This window comes from Ochotona curzoniae, unplaced genomic scaffold (assembly GCF_017591425.1).
Source record: "Ochotona curzoniae isolate NIBS_2020 unplaced genomic scaffold, NIBS_Ocur_1.0 contig_908, whole genome shotgun sequence".
Classification (NCBI taxonomy): Eukaryota; Metazoa; Chordata; class Mammalia; order Lagomorpha; family Ochotonidae; genus Ochotona; species Ochotona curzoniae.
In genome coordinates this window covers 15522979-15544969 of record NW_024466607.1, presented here as the reverse complement: position 1 = coordinate 15544969, position 21991 = coordinate 15522979, and the positions used below count along the sequence as shown (strand labels likewise).

At 47.3% G+C, this 21991-nt stretch overlaps 1 protein-coding gene across 2 annotated transcripts in view; it reads right to left on the bottom strand.

Moving 5' to 3' along the window:
- Positions 1–21991, bottom strand: part of DAG1 (dystroglycan 1) — a 66769-nt gene that overhangs the window by 36988 nt on the left and 7790 nt on the right. Inside the window, exon 1 of one of the 2 annotated variants that reach the window (XM_040994473.1) lies at positions 17242–17287. The exons of the other annotated variant lie outside the window; for it this stretch is intronic. The gene's annotated coding sequence lies outside the window, so the exon portion shown is untranslated. Of the gene's footprint in view, positions 1–17241; positions 17288–21991 lie in introns of those variants that run through there. 2 annotated transcript variants of the gene reach the window in all.

Genomic DNA, 21991 nt, shown 5'->3' with positions numbered 1-21991 from the left:
ATGCCTGAGATCTAGTTCAAAACAGCACAAGGCAGGGAAGTGGTTGCAAGTCTGAATAGGGCAGGACTGACCACTGGTTGACGGTTGTCAGGGCTGGGACAAGGGACCCATTGTACTTGCTATTCTGCCTTTGAATAATTCAAAATTTCCCATAGTAAGTCCAGGAGCAAGCAATTTAGCCTAACAGAAAAGGCACCCACATGTTCTAGTATACTCTCTGGGTGCAGACTGCAAGCTCCACTTCATTTCTCCAGCTCCCTGCTAACACACATTCTGCGGATTACAGAGTACTTGGGTCCCTGTCACACACCTAACAGAACCAGGTCCTCCGCTCCCTGGTTCAGTCTGGCCCAGACCTCACTGCTACACACAATTGGGGAATGAGCCAGTGGATGCAAGCACTTGTTCTCTGTCTGCTTCTCAAATTTAAAATTAAAAAAAAAAAAAGGTTCAGAAGCAGTACATATTCGTGAGGATCGGGGTATGGGTTGTGAGAGGTGTTAGACAGTTCAGACATCACCTTGATACCACTATCCCATACAACCAGCCAATTCAAATATTGGCTGCTTCATTTTTATTAATTTCATGGGGAGAATTACACAGAGGGGATGGAAGTGGGGAGAGACAGAGAGAGAGAATCTTTTAGCTACTGACTGGTTCATTCCCAAATATCAAAAGGGAAATGGCTGGGACCAGCCCAGCAGAAGCAGAGCTTCATCTGAATTTCCCACATGGGTGCAGGAGTCCTAGCACTTGGGCTGTCCTCTGGTGCTTTCCCAGACACCACCAGGCAGGGACACAGCGCCTGTGCACCTCATGGGGACCAGATTGGGTGAAAACCAGGCTGGGCTGACTATTCCCACTGGAGCAAGCTATAATCAGAGTTGGTGAGGGTTGTTGGGGCTTAGTTGTAGCACCAGTTGGCGGAAGCTGGTACAAAGGGTTAGACACGTTGAGTTGAACCACAGGGCCAAATGGAGAGGGCACAACTGGAATGGGAGCGACCTGGGAGGGAAATAGTGGGTTCCTCCCTCGTGGGTCATCACCTCCCACGAGAGGGCATGGGAACTAGGACAGGGGCTGGGGTGGTTAGACAGACACCCAACAATATCCGTTAGGGACGGTAGGAGGAGATAGTTAGATGGAAGTAGGTGGCAACACCTGTTGGCAAGAATATGAACAGAAGGGTACTGGGGACAGACTGGGCTAGTATGCCATATATACTGGCAAGCCAGGGTAGGAGGTGGGCCTGGTTGAGGCTACTGTGGGCCGCCCTGACTGGGCTGCAACTCCTACTGGTACGTGCGAGGGACAAATGCGTCCAGGGTGGAACCAGGCGGGACTGCAAGAGGACACGGGTGGAGACAGAACCGGCCCAGCAACTGCAGCCGCCAGCTGACCGGGGCAGTGGACTGTGACGGGCCCTATGCTACTAAAACAGCAGGAATCTGGACTGGGAATACCTCAAAATTTCTTCGAGGATCTTCCCATTCGAGACACCGGACTCGGAGTCCTAACCAGGGAAAGACAGGACAAATCAAGCAACAACCTCAGCCATCTGTTGGCAGCAGAGACTGGGCAAATGGAGACCCTAGAAGGGACTGTGTCAATCAATGAACTCTTCAATGACCACATCATGATTGGGGTGGCGAGACTGGCAACGACCCATGAATGGTGAACTATTGGAACCACTTGACCGAGTATCTCGGAGCGCGCCCCACACCCGGGACTTGGGGTGGGCGGGAGACTGGGTGGGGCTTCTTCCTCTATATCCCCCTTTAGACCTTGACCCTTTTTTACCCCAATTAAATTTGTAAGGATTGTCAAAATTAAATAAAAAAAAAAAAAAGAAGGAACTGGATCAGAAGTGGAGCACCTGACAGGGAGCGGGCAATAATGCAGCAAGCTAATCATCTGCCTGCAGTGTCAACAGCACATATAGGCTGCCTCGAGTCCCAGTTGTTCCAATTCAGTTCCAATTCAGCTCTCTGTTTATGGCCTGGAAAAGAAGCGGAGGATGGCTTGAGTCCTTTGGCCCCCTTTACTTACATGGGAGACCCAGGAAGAAGCTCCAGGCTCCTAGCTTTGAATCAGTTCAGCCTGGACAATCGTAGCCATTTGGAGAATGAACCAGCAGATAGAAAAAACTATAAATCTGCCTTTCCAACAAAAATAAATTGAGGGGAAAAAAAAGGTGGAATGGCTGGCACTCAATCTGGGACTGTAGGTGGCAGCTTAACTTACTATGCCACAATGCCAGCCCCTTCCACCTACCCCTTCTGATCCAGCTCCTTGCTACCGCACCTGAGAAAACAATGGAAAATGAGCTCCTGCTGCCCATGTGGGAGACCAGCATGGAGTTAAGGATCCTAGCTTCGACCTGGCCCAGCATTAGCCATCAGAGTCATGCAGGGAGTGAACCAACAGATGAAAGATCTCTCTTTCTTTGTCTCTGTCAGTGTAACTCTTTCTTCTGAATAATTAAGATCTTAAAAAAAAAAAAACAATACAAGAAGCAATAACAAAAACATCAAATATATCCAACAATTCCCTTAGGTATGTACCCAGAAGACACAGTCAAGAAGAATCAGTATTGGGTCAGGCACAATAGCCTATTGGCTAAATCCTTGCTTTGCATTCGCCGGGATCCCATATGGGCACAGGTTTGTATCCCAGCTGCTCCACTTCCCTTTCAGCTCCCTGCATGTAGCCTGGGAAAGCAAAGAGAACATCCCAAAGCCTTGGGACCCTGTACCCACATAGGAGACCAGAAGAAAGTTCTGGCTCCAGGTTTCAGATCTGCTCAACTCCAGCTACTATGGCCCCTTGGGGAGGGAACCAGCAATGGAAGATCTTTCTCTCTGTCTCATCTTCTCTCTGTGAATCTGCCTTTCTAGTAGAAAAATAAAATAAATCTTTTAAGCAAATCAGTATTCATCATGGAGGTAAAAAAAAATGGATAAGAGCCTAAATGATCAGCAACAGGAAAAACTGTAAACTGTAGTATATACTTATGTAGAATAAAATACATCAGAAGATACTGCAACAGAGAACCACACTGATGAATTCCAAATATGATAAACATGAGAGCACATGCATACTTCATGATTCCACTTGCAAGAAGGTTAGAAACAGTGAAACTAACCTACAAAGACTTTTAAAGGGCATTAGGGTAATGCTGACTGGGGAAGAGACATAACAGTACTTCCTGGAAACATTCACTATCTGAATCTCACACACACAAATCTATCAAGCTGTACATTTATGTCTTATATATTTTACTATACATAAAATGCTTCCAGTTACTTATTTGAAAAGCAGAGAAGAGAGCATATACTCCCATCTGCTGGTTCACTCCTTGTATGCCAAATGGTCCCAAGCCAGACCGAATGTAAGCCAGGAGCTAGGGAATTCAATCCAGGTCTCCCATATGGGTGGCAGGAGTCCAGTTACTCGAGTCATTACTGCCATCTTCCAGGGTATATATCAGTAAGGAAGGCAGAATGATATGCCAGAGCCTGGATTCAAACCCAGGCACGCCTAGGCAAGACAGCTACCCCTTCAATTTTTTAAAAATACTACACTGGTGCTACATGACTCTGTGGATTAGCCCACATCTCTCTCTCTTTTTTTTTTTTTTTTTTTTTTTTGATTAGCCCACATCTCAAATTGGAGTGCTGACTCAAGTCCTAGTAGCTTCACTTCCAATCTAGCTTCTGCTAATGCATTTTAGGAGGCAGGTGACCCAGACAAAGTTCAGGTTCCTGGTCTACTCCTGGCCCAGCCCTTGCTTTTGCGGACATCTGAAGTATAAACCAACATATGGAAGATAGATCTCTCCATTCCTACCCATTCTCTGGGGCACTAATCAGCAGATGGAAGAGCAATCACCCCCCTCCTCCATGCATTTCAAGTAGATGAAAAATAAACACATTAAAAAAAACAATAATGGTGCCTGGCATGATAGCCTAGTGGCTCAAGTCCCCGCCTGGCATGCACCAGGATCCCATATGGGCATTGGTCCATGTTCCAGGAGCTCCACTTGCCATTCAGCTCCTTGCTTGTGGCCTGGGACAGTAGCCAAGGATAGCCCAACACCTTGGGGAAGCTGCAACTGCGTGAGAGACATGGAAGAGGCTCCTAGCTCCCAGCTCCAGATCGGCTCATTTCTGTCCACGTGGTCACTTGGGGAGTGAATCTGCAGATGGAAAATCTTCCTCTCTGTATCTACCTTTCCAATATAAATAAATAAATAAATAAATATTTAGAAACAACAAATGACACTGGGTCAGTTCTATGGCATAGCTACTTAAGTCTCTTGTCTGCAGCATCCCACATGTGCGCTGGTTTGAGCCCTGGCTCCTTCACTTCAGTCCATCTCCCTGCTCATGACCAGGGAAAGCAACAGAGGGTAGCCTAAGTCCTTAAGCCTCTGACCGTGGAGACCTTGTCAAGACACTCCTGGCTCCTGGCTTCTGACCAGCCCAGTTGTACCCATTGTGGCCATTTGGGTAGTGAACCAGTGGAAGAAACATTTCCCTTTAATCCTCCTCCCTCCATAATGTTGCCTTTCAAACAAATACATCTTTAAAAACTCAGCCTCTGTACCAACCAGCAGACATATGGATCAGGTCTAGAGGCAGACAAGGTTGGGCCAGTTCATAACACCCACTGGAAGATCCAAGAACCAGGACAGGGTGCAGGACAGGCTGGGACAGTCCGCAACACCAACTGGGGGCTGGCTGGGCTGGGATAGGCTGCAGCACCTACCAGCATGAACAGGAATTGGGCACAAACTGGGCCGGGCCAGGCTATAGCATCTGCCAACAAAAGCCGACATGAGGCAAGCCATGCCAGACTGGACCACAGCACCAACCAGCACACATGGGGCCCCAGGGGGAGGGGGAAGAGGGTGAGCCAGCAGGTATGGAGAAAGTGTGGGCTCACCTACTGAGCCACTAGCTCCTACTGGTGAGCTTCAAAACCGGGACCAGGGCAAACCAGGCTGGGCAGGACTATAACACATGTTGGTCTGCATGTGAACTGGATTAGTAGGGAGAGCCAGGCTGGACTAACCAGCAGTACCCACTGCTGCATGCATGAGCCATAGTAAGTGCAGGCAGGCTGGGCTTTGCTACAGCATCAGCTGGCAAGTGCTGGGACTGGGGACAAATGCTGTCAAGACAGACTGCAGAACCACCTGGAGATACAAGATTCAGGACCAGGAGTGGGCCCAGTAGAGAAACTGTGGGCACCTCTCTGATGGGCTGCAACTCCCAATGGTGAACATGAGAACTACGGCGGGGAGCAGGCTTAATTAGACATGTGGTGGCACTCACCATCATGAGTATGGGCTGGATAGTGGGGTTGGCTGGGTTGAGCCTTGAGATCCTGCACCCGCATGAGAGACCTGTAAGAAGTTCCTGGCTCCTGCCATTGTGGCGCAGCTCCAGCCATTGTGGCTGCTAAGGGAGTGAATCAGCAGACGACAGATCTTTTCTGTCTCTCCTCCTCTCTGTATATATGATTTTGCAATAAAAATAAATACATCTTTAAATAAATAAGTAAGTAACTCAGCTTCTGTCCTGGGATCATGCCATTGGGCCAACCACTGACACATGCAGTGAAGACAAAAGTTCCCTCTGAGGGTGCTGCCAGCAGCTCACAACTAAGAGAACATCAGAGGAGCCCTTAGCAGCTGCCTCAACGTCTCCACAAACAGCCCTGGTTTTGGTCCCGACCTCACCACAACTCAGTAGTCCATTTTGAACTGTGGTGGAATAAATTCTTTGCCCGGAGAATCAGCCTGCTCCTTGCTGCCCAGCCTGACCTGCACCCCCCAGACAGCTCCTAAGTACTGCCCAGCAGCCACTCCAGCCCTTCTCCCAGCACAGCCCACACCTCCATGATTCAAGGATTCCTTGCATTCCCACAAGGAAAAACAACTCAGATCCCAAACAACAAAGTAAAACTTAGTCTATTACCCCAGGTTTAAGCAACCATGGAGGATATGCAAGATAGAAAATTTGAATTGATTTGGGCCCAAAAGTACCTAAATATAAAACAAACGAAATTTAACAGCAAAACAAAGCCATTCCCAGCACATGCTATGTGGCCTGGAGCTTGTGGCCAGCAGGTGAGATCAGAAGCACAGTTCCAGGTTTTACTACATCCCTCACCCAGCCACCAGCAGGACCAGATTACAGCTGCTCTCATTTCACCATTACCCTGCAACTGGAGCTATGTCCTATAAGGCAAAGCAGGAGAATCTTTTAAAACAACTTTTAAACACAGAAAAAGGCTGTAAATAGAAAAATTCCAGAATAGAGTTTGAAGTAACCAAGTCAGGATTAACCCCTTGCTTTAACCAACTCCTCTTTTTAGCCAACCCCTTGTCTTATGGGGAATCAAAGGCTTTCACAGTTCCCCAGACGGTGAGCAACCCGGCAGGATGAAAATGCAGCTGCTACTCCTTAGGCAACTTTTTTCTGATCAGAATACATAAACAAATGAGGAAAGGAAGAGGGGGACGCTAAAAACAGGGAACAATTCGAGCGACAGTCAGAGCCTGAGAAGGGGGTGAGGTTCCTGCCACTCACACCAGGAACCTACACTGCGTTCCCAGCTTACAGGAAACAAGCTAGGCCAGCACTTAGCCACTGTGAGCTTTAAGAAAGTGAACCAACAGAGAGAGCTCGCTGATCTTCTGAGTTTTTAAATAAATAGCTAAGAAAAACTTTTTTTACTACATTTGGCTCAGGTCTGAGGTGAGTCAGGCTGGGCCAGTTCATATCATCCACTGGCAAATCCGAGAGCCAGAATGGAGTGTAGGTCAAGCCAGGTCGGGCCGCAATACCAGCCAGTCCACATGAGGGCCGGGACTGGGTGCTGGACAGGTTGGGCTGGGCTATAGCCCCCACCAGCGTGAGATGGAATTGGGAGTGGGACAGACCCAAATCAGCTATAGCACCCACTGGCAAATACCAAGGTGAGGCAGGCCATGCCAGACTTGACCACAGTTCTCAACCAGCACATGTGAGACCCAGGGGAAGGAGGAGGGGCGAACCCAGTAAGGGGAGCTGAAGGTGTTGCATCCACTCCTCCATTAAAACAGAATGTTACATTCACCACTGACAGTCACAACAAAGTTTTACTATAAATGAGAGACAAGGCAACAGACTAACAGACCAGCCGGCCAGCCGAGATTAACACCCCTTACAGGAGTGCGGCCCTGAGCAGTACAATTACAAAGCTTTTATAGGGGCAGTTTGACACAGCTTGGTGGGGAGAAGGGGGGACACAATTTACAATAGCTCGAGAGATGAGTGAGGAAGGATTTCGCATTCCTTGCTTATCTCGGCTTGCCAGCTCCTGCCTGCTCTCCTCAGGTCTGAGCCCCAAGCTTGGCGCCACCTGTGGCAAGCAGACCCTGATCTTGAGTTATCTATGGGTTAATAAAGCTAGGGCCTTGATTTATGGGAGTTGGGGTCACTGGCACTAAAGGTCACATTGGCCATTATTAGGCCTGCAAGCTCACACAGTTTGTTAGCCAGGCAAATAAAGCAGAAGTTACAAAAGCAACAAAAATTGCAGTTAGCAACGAACCATGTTTACTTCATTTTGATTTCAACTCTACAAAGGGGCGACCTTGCTGGGCCACTACTTCCACTGGTGAGTGTGAGAGCTGGGATTGGGGGCAGACCAAGCCGGGGAGGGCTACAACACCCGGTGGCTTACATGTGAGCTGGATCATGGAAAACCCAGGCTGGGCTGACCGTTCCTCCTGGTGCACGAATAAGCCAGAGTGAGTGTGGGTGGGTTGGGCTATGCCACAGCACCAGCTGCCAATGGCTGGCACGGGGGGCAAATTCTGTCAGGCTAAATAGCAGAACCACCTGGAGAGTACAAGACCCAGGACTGGAAGTGGGCCCTGTAGGGAAACAGTGGACATCTCCCTCTTGGGTTGTCCCTGTGACTGGTGAGCATGAGAACCAGGACTAGGGGCAGGCATAACTAGAAAGAGGTTGGTACCTGCCAGTACCTGTGTGGACTGGATAGTGAGGCTGGTTGGGTTGAACTAGGCTTCAATGCCCACTGACATGTATGAAAGCTGAATCGGATGTGGGACAGACTGAACCAGATGAGTCTGTTGTACATTCTGGCAAGCACAGGAACCATGGCAGGGGGCGGGCCTGGTGGGGGTTATTGCGCTTCACTTCAACTAGGCTACAGCTCCCACTGGATTGTGTGTAGGCCGAATGTGTGGCGGGCAGGATTGGGCTGTACTCCAAAACCCATTGGTTTGCGTAGAAGACAGAGCTGGAGACACAACTGACCCAACAATTGCAATTTCCAGTGCATGCATAGGCTAATTTGAATGATGGACTTTGCCAGGCCTTGTACTGGTAAACACACAGAAGAACCAGGTCTGGAATCACCTCAAATGAGGTTTCTTTGGCGATTCTCCCCCAAATGAACTGCTGGACTGGGAACTCCAGCCACAAAGACAATTGCAAGTTCCATGGTCTGACCGTGGAATGCATGTGTCAGAGCTGAGCCTTTTCAATGGCTTAGATGGAGCAGTGCACAGCATATTCAGATGCACATGCGGGATAAGGCAATAAATCGGAGCCAACAGAGGACCTGGTACCATCACAGAGGACAATGGACAGAACAAATGATCAACTACCCCAGCCAAGCGTTGGTGACTATCTGGGTGGGTGAGTGGCTTTGATCCATCTTCTGCTGCTTTCCCAGGCCACAAGCAGGGAGCTGCATGGGAAGTAGGGCAGCCAGGACAGGAATGTGCATAGGAAATGCTGTGCCACAGGTGGAAGCCTAGTCACAGCACTAGTCCGTTCACTTTTTTTTTTAATATTTAAAATTTATTTATTTGAAAGATAAAGTTAAAAGAAAAGGGAGAGGGACAAAGAAAGATCTTCCATCCACTGGTTCACTCCCCAGGTGACAACAACAATGAGGTCTTTGCCAGGCCAAAGCCAAGAGCTTCTTCCAGGTCTCCCATGAGAGACAGGGGCACAAACACTTGGGTCCCCTTACACAGTTTGTCTCAGGCCATCAACAGGGATCTGGACCAGAAACAGAGCAGCTGGGACATGCACTGGGAATCAAAAAGTATGCCAGGATCATAGGCAGTGGCCTTAACTACTAAGCTGCAATGCTAACACCTCAGCTTGACATTGAAGAAAAAAATTAAAAAATCTCTATGTTACCCTTGGAGGGTATCTTAGTCTATCTTAGGACATAGAACCAAAGGTAAACCAAGCCTGCCTGTGGTCACCGGCTAGATGCTGTGTCTCCACAGCCTACTGTCTTATGAAAAACACCACGGTGAGGAGAAATAATCTTCCCGCCTCCCTCTGCTGCCTGCTGAGGGCAGAAGAGAAGAGAGCACACAGGATCTCCAGAAGCCAGCACAGCACCCAGGACCTGACAGTAACTCACAAAACACCTTTTGGAGTGGGCGCTGTATACCACCTGGAGGGCTGGCGCAACAGCCTAGAGGCTAAAGCCTCACCTTGCATGTGGCAGGATCCCATATGGGCACTTCTTCACGTCCTGGCAACTCCACTTCCCATCCAGCTCCCTGCCAGTGGTCTAGAAAAGCAGTAGAGGACAGCCCAAAGTCTTGAGACTCTGTACCCATGTGGGAAACCCAGAAGAAATTCTTGGCTCCTGGCTTTGGATCAGTGAAGTTCCCACCATTGCAGCCATTTGGGGAGTGAATCAGCGAACAAAAGCTCTTCCTCTCTACTCCTTTTGTATATCCACCATTCCAATAAAAATAAATAAAACTTTTTAAAAAGGGCCCGGTGCTGTGGCCTAGTGCTGAAAGTCCTCGCCTTGAACGCGCCAGGAATCCCATACGGGCGCCGGTTCTAATCCCGGCAACTCCACTTCCCATTCAGCTCCCTGCTTGTGGCTTGGGAAAGCAGTCGAGGATGGCCCAGAGCCTTGGGATCCTGCACCCACATGCGAAACCTGAAAGAGGCTCCGGGCTCCTGGCTTCAGATCGACACAGCTCTAAACCACTGCAGTCACTTAGACAGTGAATCAACAGATGAAAGATCTTCCTCTGTCTCTCCTTCTCTCTGTATATCTGACTTTGCAATAAAAATAAATCTGTAAAAAAAAAAAAAGAGGGAAAACAAAACAAAAACAAAATAAAATAAAATATGCATTTATTAATTTGAAAGTCAAGAATTACAGAGAGATATCCCATCCAGTGGTTCACTCCCAAAATGGCCACCACAGTAAAAGCCAGGCATGTCCAAAGCCAGGAGCTTCCTGTGGGTCTCCCATGAGGGTGCAGCAGCCCACATATATAAGCCATCTTCTGCTGCTTTTCAGTCATACTAGCAGGAGGTAGACCAAAAGTGAGGCAGCCTAGACTCAAACTAGCATCCATACAGGCACTGCAGGTGATGGCTTTACCCACTATACTACAGAGATAGCCCCTGAAAGTTCTTTTTTCATCTCACAAATTTTCTAAAACAAAATATTCAAACTATAAGAGGTTACAGATGTTACCTTGCAGTAATTACCCTACAATGTATATGAATATCAAAACATAGTATTGTATACCCCAAATACAGTTTTTCTTTGCCAATTATTCCTCATAAGGCTGGAGAGTGAGGTGGTCACCTGCTGAATGAATGAATGAATGCCAGCACCAACATGACTTGCCCAGTGGAAACCAACAGGCAACCCACAGGCTAGACTGTCTCATAAGATTCTTTAATACTATTTTGTCTCAAACACTTCTTACATCAAATTCCTCCTTTACTTAATCTTTTATATTTATAAACAATGAGGCATTAGGTGAACTAACGTGTACAAATACTTAGAGAAATACCTGACACAGAATAAACACTTTAGGGCCCAGCATGGTAGCCTAGCAGCTAAAGTCCTCGCCTTGAATGCCAGGATCCCTTATGGGTGCCAGTTCTAATCCTGGCTGCTCCACTTCCCATCCAGCTCCCTGCTTGTGGCCTCAGAAAGCAGTTGAGGACGGCCCAAAGCCTTGGGATCCTGAACCCGTGTGGGATACCCAGAAGAGGCTCCAAGCTTCGGATCGGCATAGCACCGGTCACTGCACTCACTTGGGGAGTGAATCACTGGTCGGAAGATCTTTCTGTCTCTTCTCTATATATATATCTGACTATGCAATAAAAATAAATAAATCTTTAAAAAAAAATAAATGCTTCAAAATGTATAAACAAGGGTAGGCATTTAGCCCAGTGGTTAAGATAACAGAACACCCTAGATTAGACTATGTAGGTCTGATAACAGGCTCTGGGCTCCTGCTTCTGTACGAGCTGTGGAGGCAGACTTGCTTCTCATCAACCCCTGCCCACTACTCTCCTAGCCATGCAGTGGCCAGGCTCTGGTCTATCCTGAAGGAGGATGGGGACACCTCCAGCTGGCCTCTGGCAGTGTGAGCACGTTTCCCTTCTGATAACAGCCCACAGCTCGCCTCCAACCTGACTGACAGAGGTCACTGATAACAGCAGGGTCCCACACTCTGGCAATCCCCTGCTGCCTTCTCTGCCAGGTGCTACAGCTCAGCTGCTCCACCCAGGAAGTCACAGCTCAAACCACCACTACCTTCAGAGCAGGCAGTCATTCTCAGGGGGCATGGCTACAGAGTGGCACCTGTACCCTGCCTTATCACACCTGTGGCCTCACTGACACCATGTGCCCCATTTGTAGCCCCAAGCAGTCAGGATGCTCAAAGCTCTTTAGGTTTTCAGGGGGAAGATGCTGATCTTACAGAAAGTAAAGTTCAGATATTCCACACCAAGTTCAACCTATAATTTTTTTTAATTATTTTTTTAAATTTTCCTGTTTGAAATTCCAACTACACAGCTCAGCTGATTCCATGTTCCAGATACAGAATCTGCTCCTGCTCAGGGCATAGGAAAAGCACCAGTTTTCTAAGTCAGAAAGTCACATGGATTAAAAAAAAAGTGACAAGGGCTTTTCACATTGGGATGTATTGCTATCAATTACCCAAACAGAAATAAACATCATACAAAAGGAAATGAAGGACTTTATCTCCCCATTCACATGATGTCCTTACTAGTCCAAACTCTGCTTTGATATCACTGCTGAGGTTCAAGAAAACACTGACCAGACCAGATACTCTTAAAATTAAAAAAAAAAAGAGGGGGTGGAGGGAGGCACACAATTCAGTGGTTAAATCCTCACTTGGATGTACCAGGATCCTATATGGGCACCAGTTCATATCTGGCTGCTCCACTTCCCATCCACCTCCCTGCTTGTGGCCTGGGAAAGCTGTAGAGGACGGTCCAAAACCTTGGGACCCTGCATACACATATCAGATCCAGAAGAAGCTCCAGGCTCCTGGCTTCGGATCAGTTCAGCTCCAGTTACTGTGACCATTTGAGGAGTAAACCAGCAATGCGTGATCTTTCTGTCTCTCCTCCCTGTAAATCTGTCTTTCCAATAAAAATATATTTTAAAGGAAAAATTTTAAAACAAAAATAACTGGCATTGTTACACAGCAGACAAGGCTGCTGCCTGCCCCCCGCAACACCATGGAGGTTAGAATCCCAGTTGCTCCATTTCCAACACAGTTTCCTGCTAATTGTCTGGAGAAAGCAGTGAGAGATGGCCAAAGTACTTGAGTCCCTGCCAACCTGAGAGAAGTTTCTGGCTCCACCCTGACCATAGCAGCCATTTTGGAAGTAACCCAGAAAATGGAAGCCCTCTCTCTCTGGCTCTCCTCTCTATAGTTCTGGCATTCAAATAAAATTTAAAAACTAAAAACTAAAAAAAAAAAACAAAACAAACAAAAACACACACACACACACACACAGAGGGCTCAGCCCGGTGCAATAGCCTAGTGGCTAAAAACAAATCCTCACCTTGCATACGCCAGGATCTTATATGAGTGCTGGTTCATATCCCAACTGCTCCACTTCCCTTCTAGATCCCTGCTTGTGCCCTGGGAAAGCAGTAGAGGATGGCCCAAAGCCTTCAGACACTGCATCCACGTGGGAAACCCAGAAGCTCCAGGCTCCTAGCTTCGGATCAGTCCAGCTCCAGCCATTGCACCCATTTGGGGAGTAAACCAGCAATGAAGATCTTTCTAACTCTCCTCACTGTAAATATGCCTTTTCAATAAAAAGCTGTCACTTGCAAAACCATCATCCTATGTCTGAGTGCTAGCAGCAGTCCCAGCAGTTCCACTTCTAACTCACCACCCTCCTAATGTACCTGGTATGGCAGCAACCGCTCCAGGTGCTTGAACCTTCACCTCTGGCTCCTGGCTTCAATGTGGCACAGATGTGACTTCTGTGGCCACTTGGAAAACCAACCACCAGATAGAAAATACCACAAGTGCTTATATTTGCTTCCCTGCTCTCCCCCTCTCCCCCTTGCTTCTTCTCTCCCTTTTTTGCTCTGTACTTCAAGGAAATAAATCTTCAGTTTAAAAAAAAAAAACCTTGTCCAGTTAATATAGAGACCTTAGCCCTCAAAGCTCTTCTAGCGCTGTATTCTTGATACGGGGTTGCCCTCCCAGGATCACTCTACTCCAGCAAAACAACACGACTGGACGGTGCATCCCTCAGAACTGCCTGGGAGATCCTACAAGCTCAGGTCTACATTCTGCTTCTCTTGCTCTTCTTAACAAAGTATTCAGTACGTATAACCTATTTTGCACATAATTATAAGACATAGCAAATTATAAAACACAGCACCACTAACTGAAGAAATATAGTCAGCTTCATGAAACATCAGATTCACACCAGAATGAGGAGGGACAGATAATAAGCAGTGATTACAGCAAGCTGCCAGACGCACCTGTTACCACGCACACTACCAGCACCCATTGTCCTGCTCAGTAGCCTGTGGGGAGGGCACACATGCCCTGTCACTGAGGCAGAAGTGCCTCCTATGGCTGAGGGAGTTCCAGGGAACTCAACACTTCCAGCATCACTCCTTCCCCAGGCCCACATCTCCTATGCTCAGCAGTGTCTACAACATGATTACACACAAGCCAAAAGCCTTGCCTAGCTTGTCAAAAGACAGAGTCTTCAATAGATAATATCTCACTTGTTGGAGCAGTGGTAGGGCACAGCATATTAAGCCTCCGTCTGCAGCCCCAGCATCCCAAATGGGCACTGGATTGTATCCTGGCTGCTCCACTTCCCATCCAGCTCCCTGCTTGTATCCTAAGAAAGCAGTAGAGGACAGCCCAAAGCCTTGGGACTCTGCACCCGTGCGAGAGACCTGGAAGTAGCTCCAGGAGACCTGGAAGAGACCTGGAAGTAGCTCCAGGATTAGCGAGCTATGGTGCCGTGCCAGCCCTTGCATTTCATATGTTCAGTGAGTTCTAAAATTACTTATGGTCAAAATAAAGAAAACAAGAATGTAAAGCCCAATCTCGTTCACAGATTAATACAATGCTTCCCAGAGGATCTGAAGCATACATAAGAAAGCTCAGAGGAGGGTGTGTCCAGCCTCCTCTGACTACGCACTTTGCCCCATTGGGAGTAGATTCTCCCAATATGGCTTCAGCTCTGCTTCATGGTGAGCTAGGACAGATAGGGGGTCCAGGCACAAACCCAAAACCGGAGGGCTCCCCTGAGGGTAACTGAAGTGTAAGCAGCACCCCACACAACATTTCTGAGCACACAGCAGCTTGTGAAGGAGATGGCTCACTGGGCTCCCGGCCCCTCTGCACCCAGGGTCACAGCAGGCCTGTCACTGAAGTGGACAGCTGTGCCTGCAGGCACAGCCTACAATGGGCCCCATTCTCCCTCACAGCCAGGACGGGCTGCAAGAGGCGAGGCCAGGACATTCCTCCACCCCCTCACGCATGTAGGAAAGGGCACAGGCAGCCTGGGGCACCAGAGGCCTGCACTGTGAGGAGCAACTGCTGCCCTCTCTAGCTGAAAGTGGCCCAAGGGGATCCCGCCCCACCAAAGCCCAAGGGCAGCCTGAAAAACAGTTAGATGAAACCAGGTGGACTGGCCAGCCTCTGTAGGAAAGCCCTCTTTGGCCAGTCCCTTCCAGCAAGTAAGAAAAGCAGCTCAGGGCTCTGAGGGCCGGAGGATCCCACTGCCCTGCCAGCAAGGCACAGGCCCTACAGGCCCTAGAAGCAAGTTCTCTCACTAAGAATTCCAGCCTCAGGGAATTATGCCAAGACATTCAGTCAGTTTCTAAATTCCTTTGGAAGTTGGAGGGGGCAGGGAGGAATGGAGAAAAAGGTACATCCTCAAACCGGCAAACACAATGTTTAGGTCTCCTACACTGACCCTCTGACAAAATATTGTAATCTTTCCCAGGTAGACAGAAACAACAGCTAGCTGCACATATCCACAGTGGGAGAGAGAGACAGAAATCCCACTGGCATCTATTTGTGACTTTAATAACATTCTATTTTTAGATCTTTAATAAAGAGCTTCTCTTCTAGTCTCCTCCTACCGAATTCCCCCGTTCCAGCAAGTCAATCTTTCCAGCACAGCTCAAAAGCCTAAAAATATGAGACACTTTTCCAACTCAACCTCACAGAAGCAGCCTTATCAACCCCAAAACCCAGGATCCGCCCTTGCTCACCAGGCAGGACCCTGATGGGAAACCCTCCTGCCAGCAAGGTTCCCTGAGAACAGGGGAGACCCAGGTGGGAGCTCCACTGCCCAGGGCCATCAAAGGGAAGACCTGGAAATCTCATGGACATATTCAATAATGAAATCAAGACCCAGATATGGACGCGATCCCAGGTTCTGATTAATAGTTAAATAAAAAGGAAACGCCATTTGGAATGCTTCTTTGAATTCCATTATTGACTACATCATTTTTCTTGGCAAAAAAAACTGGCCACACAATCAACTCAGCATGGAGAACAACCAAACTAATTAAGGTTGCTTTGTTTTAATTTAAAAATTCATTTATTGGGACTGCTGCTGTGGTGTAGTAACTTAAGGCTCCACCTGTAGTACTGGCATCATATATGGGTACCAGTTCGAATCCTGGGTGCTACACTTCCAATCCAAGTCTCTGATAATATGCCTGGGAAAGCAGCAGAAAATAGCCCAAGTCCTTGGGCCCCCTGCATTCATGTGGGAAACTCAGAAGAAGCTTCAGGCTTCTGGCTTTGGACCAGCCTAGCTCCAGTTAATAGCCATTTGGGGAGGAATGAAGATTTCTGTCTTTCTTATCTAATTCTGCCTTTCAGACAAAAATAAATTTTTTAGAAGAATAGGCACAAAACTTTTTTTTAATGATTTATTTATTTACTTGACAGGCAGAATGACAGAGAAAGTGAAGTAGTTCCACCTACTGAATGGTCACAATTGCCAAGGGTAGGCCAGACCAAAGCAAGAAACTGGGAACTCTAACTGGGTCTCCCATGTGGGTAGAAGGTGTTCAAGCCCTTTGGCTACCTGCTGCTGCTTTCCTAGGTGCATTCGCAAGAAACTAGATGTAAAATGGAGCAGCTAGTACTCAAATTAGGACTCCATCACAAGTGGCAGTTTAACCTGCAGCACCATGGAGCTGGCTCCCAGTGAGGGTATTTATGATAATCAAGACAGAACTGGTTTGCTCCTACCAGACAGCCTTCAGCATCTTCTTAAGCAGTCCCGGATTAACCTTTGAGACGCCTAGGGAAACTGCCCAGAAGGGAAAACATAATGCTTGCAAAATCAAAAGGAATGTCTTCAAATTGCATTAGTTTCAATACGGTAGTTAGAAACTAACAGGTGCTTGTCTGTGGATTCCCATACAAACAACATCCAAGGAAATGAAGAGCAAGTGTCAAAACAACGAACACATTATGGCAAGTGTCCTACTGGTCTCCACCACTGGGACACCTTCCCCATACTTAAGTATCTAAGGACCAACTGCGACACATCCGCAGGAATAAATTTGGGCTGCACAGGCCTGCCAGGGCAGAGACACGGAGACACCAGGGTCTCTATGTGGCTGTAACCACCAGGAAACCCAGGAGCCACAGGGAAAGGGGGACGGGAGGGAGCTGAGTGGAAGGAATGCTTCCTTCCTCTAGGGACACAGGGATCTTTCCTTTCCTTTCCATTTTTCTCTTCCACATGTGTCACTTTATTAAATGCACTGCTGGATAGCACCTTGGCCCCACAATCAGGGTTCTAACATTCTGCAGCCTATCTTGGCAAGGATGGGACTATTCTGCCCCTTTCTTTCACAAACATTCGTCTTCGGGTACCTTACCTATCCTTCCAGTGCTAGGCAGCTTTAAAAGCCTTTTATCTTCCTGGAAATCAGAGGTCCTGCAGGAACAGAAGGAAACAAAGCTGGTGAAGGCCCGTAACTGAACCAGAAGCACGCCACCTCCAACTCCAGGGGAAGCGGGAGCGTCCCTCAGCCTGCAGCCCACGCTAAGCACCACCCTTCTTGGTCAAAGATCAGAAATTTACATCTTTCCAGTATTGTCATTACAAGACCAAAAACTGTAATTTCAAAGACATAAAATTAATTCCAGTGTCTGTGTTTCTCACAATATCTCAAAAAGAAAGAAAGAAAGAAAGAAAGAAAGAAAGAAAGAAAGAAAGAAAGAAAGAAAGAAAGAAAGAAAGAAAGAAAGAAAAGGAAAGGAAAAAACAATTAGTTTTAAAAAGTATAACTGAAGGGCTGGCCCCAAAGCATAGCAGCCTAAGCCCCTAACTGTGGCACCAAAATCCCATTCGGGCATCAGTTCAAGCCATTCCATAGCTCCTGGGCCACTATACCCATGTGGGAGACCCAGAAGATACTCCTGGCTCCCAACTTTGGATCAGCCCAGCTTTGGCCATTGTGGCCATTTGCAGAGAGAACCAGAGGGTCAAAGATTTCTCTGTGTCCCTCCTTCTTTGTAACTCTGTCTTCCCAACAAAAAATAATAGGAACAAACCATAAATGAGAAGCAAAGTCTCAAACTCTATCAGATGTAGCCTGTGACTGGCAAGATACATATTTGAGTCAACTTAAATATTTTTACAGTATTTACAACTGATAGTTGCCATAATCCTTTCAAAATAAATTCAGGATATTGCTAGTTTCAATCTGAATGAATATGCTTTACGTCAACAAAGAAAACAGTACAGCTTCAACTCTGACACCATTGGCTTACAATCTTTTTTTTTTAAAGATTTATTTTTATTTTTACTACAAAGTCAGATATACAGAGAGGAGGAAAGTCAAAGAGGAAGATCCTCCGTCCAATGATTCACTTCCCAAGTGAGTGCAATGGCTGGTGCTGTGCCGATCCAGAGCCAGAAACAAATTTATTTGTTTCATTGCTTATTTTTGTTTATTTGATATTTTGTTTGTTATTATTTATTTATTTAGAAGCAAACTAAAGAGAGGAGAAAAGACAGATTTTCCATCTGCTGGCTCACCCCACTACACACACACACACACACACACACACACACACACACACACACACACGGCTGCAATGGCCAGAGCCCAGCCACACACACACACACAATGGCCAGAGCCCAGCCACACACACACACACACACACACACACACACACACACACACACACCCCCCCCTGCAATGCCAGAGCCTGCCACACACCACACAACACAACACACCACACACTCACACACACACACACACCCTCTGCATGGCCAGAGGCCCAGACACACAACACACACACACACACACCACCACTCTCACAACACACACACCCTCTGCAATGGCCAGAGACCAGCCACACTAACACACAACACACACACACACACACACACACACACCCTCTGCAATGGCCAGAGCCCAGCCACACACACACACACACACACACACACACACACGGCTGCAATGGCCAGAGCCCAGCCACACACACACACACAATGGCCAGAGCCCAGCCACACACACACACACACACACACACACACACACACACACACAACCCTCTGCAATGGCCAGAGCCCAGCCACACACACACACACACACACACACACACACACACACCTCTGCAAATGTGCCAGAGCCCAGAACCACACACACACACACACAACACACACACACACACACCCTCTGCAATGGCCAGAGGCCCAGCACCACACAACACAAATCACCACACACACACACCTCCAACACACACCCCTCTGCAATGGCAGAGCCAGCCCACACACACACCACACACACACCACCACACACACACACACATCTGCAATTGGCAGACCAGCACACCACACTCACACACACACACACACACACACACACACACACACACACACACACACACAACACACACAAACACATCACACCCACACCCCACACACCACACACACACACACACACACACACACACACACACACACACACACACCCTCTGCAATGGCCAGAGCCCAGCCACAAGGACACCTCAACACCAGTCCCGGTTTGTGACCTCGTACTCCTTCATCCCACATCTTGGACCCAGAGCAAACAGACAAAGCATGTTTGGTTATAAAAACCAAGAAAAAGACAAAAAAGAAAATCCTGTTCATTAAGCTCTGGCTGGTATAATTTTGTAAACTACTCTAACTCCTATTAATAGAAATGGCTATCTAAGCAGTATCACTGACTAATGGCCAGAGCGAAAGGGGTAAGGCCGAGATGTGGAGCCAGTTATATGACTCCCAGGAAGACTGCTTCATGACCCAAGGGCACAGACACAAAGATCGACTGTGAAATGAGCAGATTAATCACCAATTTATTAAAGTCACCAGCACCTTGCTCCTGGCCCAAAGTCTCAATTGGGGAAAAGCAGAAGGGGCTAAGAAGCACCAGTAAGCAACCCGTGTTGAGCTGCCCCCTGTGACGCTGGCATCCGTACAGGTACTGGTTCACATCCTGGATGTTCCACTGTGATCCTGCTATTGGCCTGAAAAAAGCGAAAGACGGCCCAAGTATTTGGGCACTACCCACGAGGAGACTCAGAGGAAGCTTTGGACTCTAGCCTTTGCCTAGCCCAACCTTGGTTATTACAAGCACTTGGAGAATGAACCAGCAGGTGGAAGACAGGCACCCCCACCACTACACCCCTGCTCTGACCCCTCCCTGTCATGCTACCTTTCAAATAAATCTTTACCAAAACAAAAAAAAAAAAAAGAAAGAAAACAGGCTCCAGAAAAGGAAAATAAATCCTGAATGGGGCCAGTGTTGTGGAACAAGTTAAATCACTGTCTCCAACTCCAACATTTCATTAGTACTGATTTAAGTCCCAGCTACCTAGTAATATGCCTAGGAAGGAAACAGAAGACAGCCCAAGTACTTGATCCCCGCCAGCCAGGGAGAGCCTGATGGAATTCTTGCCTCTGGGGTTCAGGCACATCTAGACTGGTGACATTTAGGGAATCAACTAATATGTGGAAGATTTCTGTTTCTCTTTCAATTATACAAATCTCTGAAAAGGAAGAAGGAAGGAAGAAATCCCTAACAAACATTAAAAAACAGACTATCTGGATTAATAATTCCCACTTCAAATTTCCTAGAGATTCAACTCTCTCTCTTAGTCCCTAACTTGGCATAGCATCGGCCATCGCGCTCACTTGGGGAGTGAATCATTGGAAGATCTTCCTCTCTGTCTCTCCTCCTCTCTGTATATCTGACTTTCCAATAAATAAATAAATCTTTAAAAAAAAAAAACTGGATGGGAAATGGAGCAGAAAGGACTCAAGTCGCTGATCATTTGGAATGACAGTGTTGCAGGCAGCAGAGTAACCCAATGCATCACAAAGCTGGTGCCGAAAGACTGATTTTTTTTTTCAAGATTTATTTATTTTTATTAAAAAGCAGATTTTAGGGGCCAGTATGATAGCATAGCCTTGAACACGCCAGGATCCCATATAGGCACTGGTTCTAATCCCAGCTGCTTCACTTCCCATCCAGCTCCCTGCTTGTGGTCTGGGAAAACAATCAAAGACGACCCAAAGCCTTGGGAGCCTGCACCCGTATGGGAGACCTAGAAACTGTTCCTGGCTCCTGGCTTTGGATCGGTGCAGCACTGGCCGTTGCACTAACTTTGGGAGTGAATCATTGGACAAAGATCTTCCTCTCTGTCTCTCCTCCTCTCTGTATATCTGACTTTCCAATAAATAAATCTTTAAAAAAAAAAATCTTCCTCTCTCTCCTCCTCTCAATATCTGACTTTGTAATAAAAATAAATAAATCTTTAAAAAACTAAAAATAAAATTAAAATTTAAAAAAAAAGAAAAGAAAAGTAAAGCAAATTTTACAGATAAAGAAGGAGATACAGAGAGAGGTTTTCCATCTGCTGGTTCACTCCCCAAATGGCAGCAATAGCCATAGCTGAGCCAATTTGAAAGAGGAGCCAGGAGTTTCTTCCTGGTCTTCCACACAGGTCTGTGCCCACGATTCTGAGCCATCCTCTGCTGCTTTCCAGGCCATAACCAGATAGCCGAATTAGCAATGAAGTAGCCGGGACTCCAATTAGTACCCACATGGGATGCCAGCACCACAGGCTGAAGATGAGCCTGACAGCCAACATGCCAGTCCCAAGCTGATGTCCAAGGTAGCAATAATTTTTTAAGATTTATTTTTATTGCAAAATAAGATATACAGATGATTTACTCCTCAAGTGGCCACAAAGGCTAAAACTGAGCCAAACTGAAGCCAGGAGCCAGGAACTCTTCCTCCGCATCTCCCACGCAAGTACAGGGTCCCAATGTCCTCCACTGCTTTCCCAGGCCACAAGCATGGAGCTGGATTGGGGGGGGGGCTGCCAGAATTAAAACCGGTGCCTATATAGGATCCCAGCACATGCAAGGCGAGGACTTTAACCACTATGTTATCGCGCTGGACCCCTCACTCTAATTTTTAACCCATCCATTAAAGAGGTCTCTCACCTCCTGTCCACTACACCAATTGTATACCGCTTACCAAGAAATGTAAGACTAATGGGGTGAATATTTTGCACAACCCTCAGGACCACTTGGAACACCTATATCAGATAGTGGAGACCCCAGGA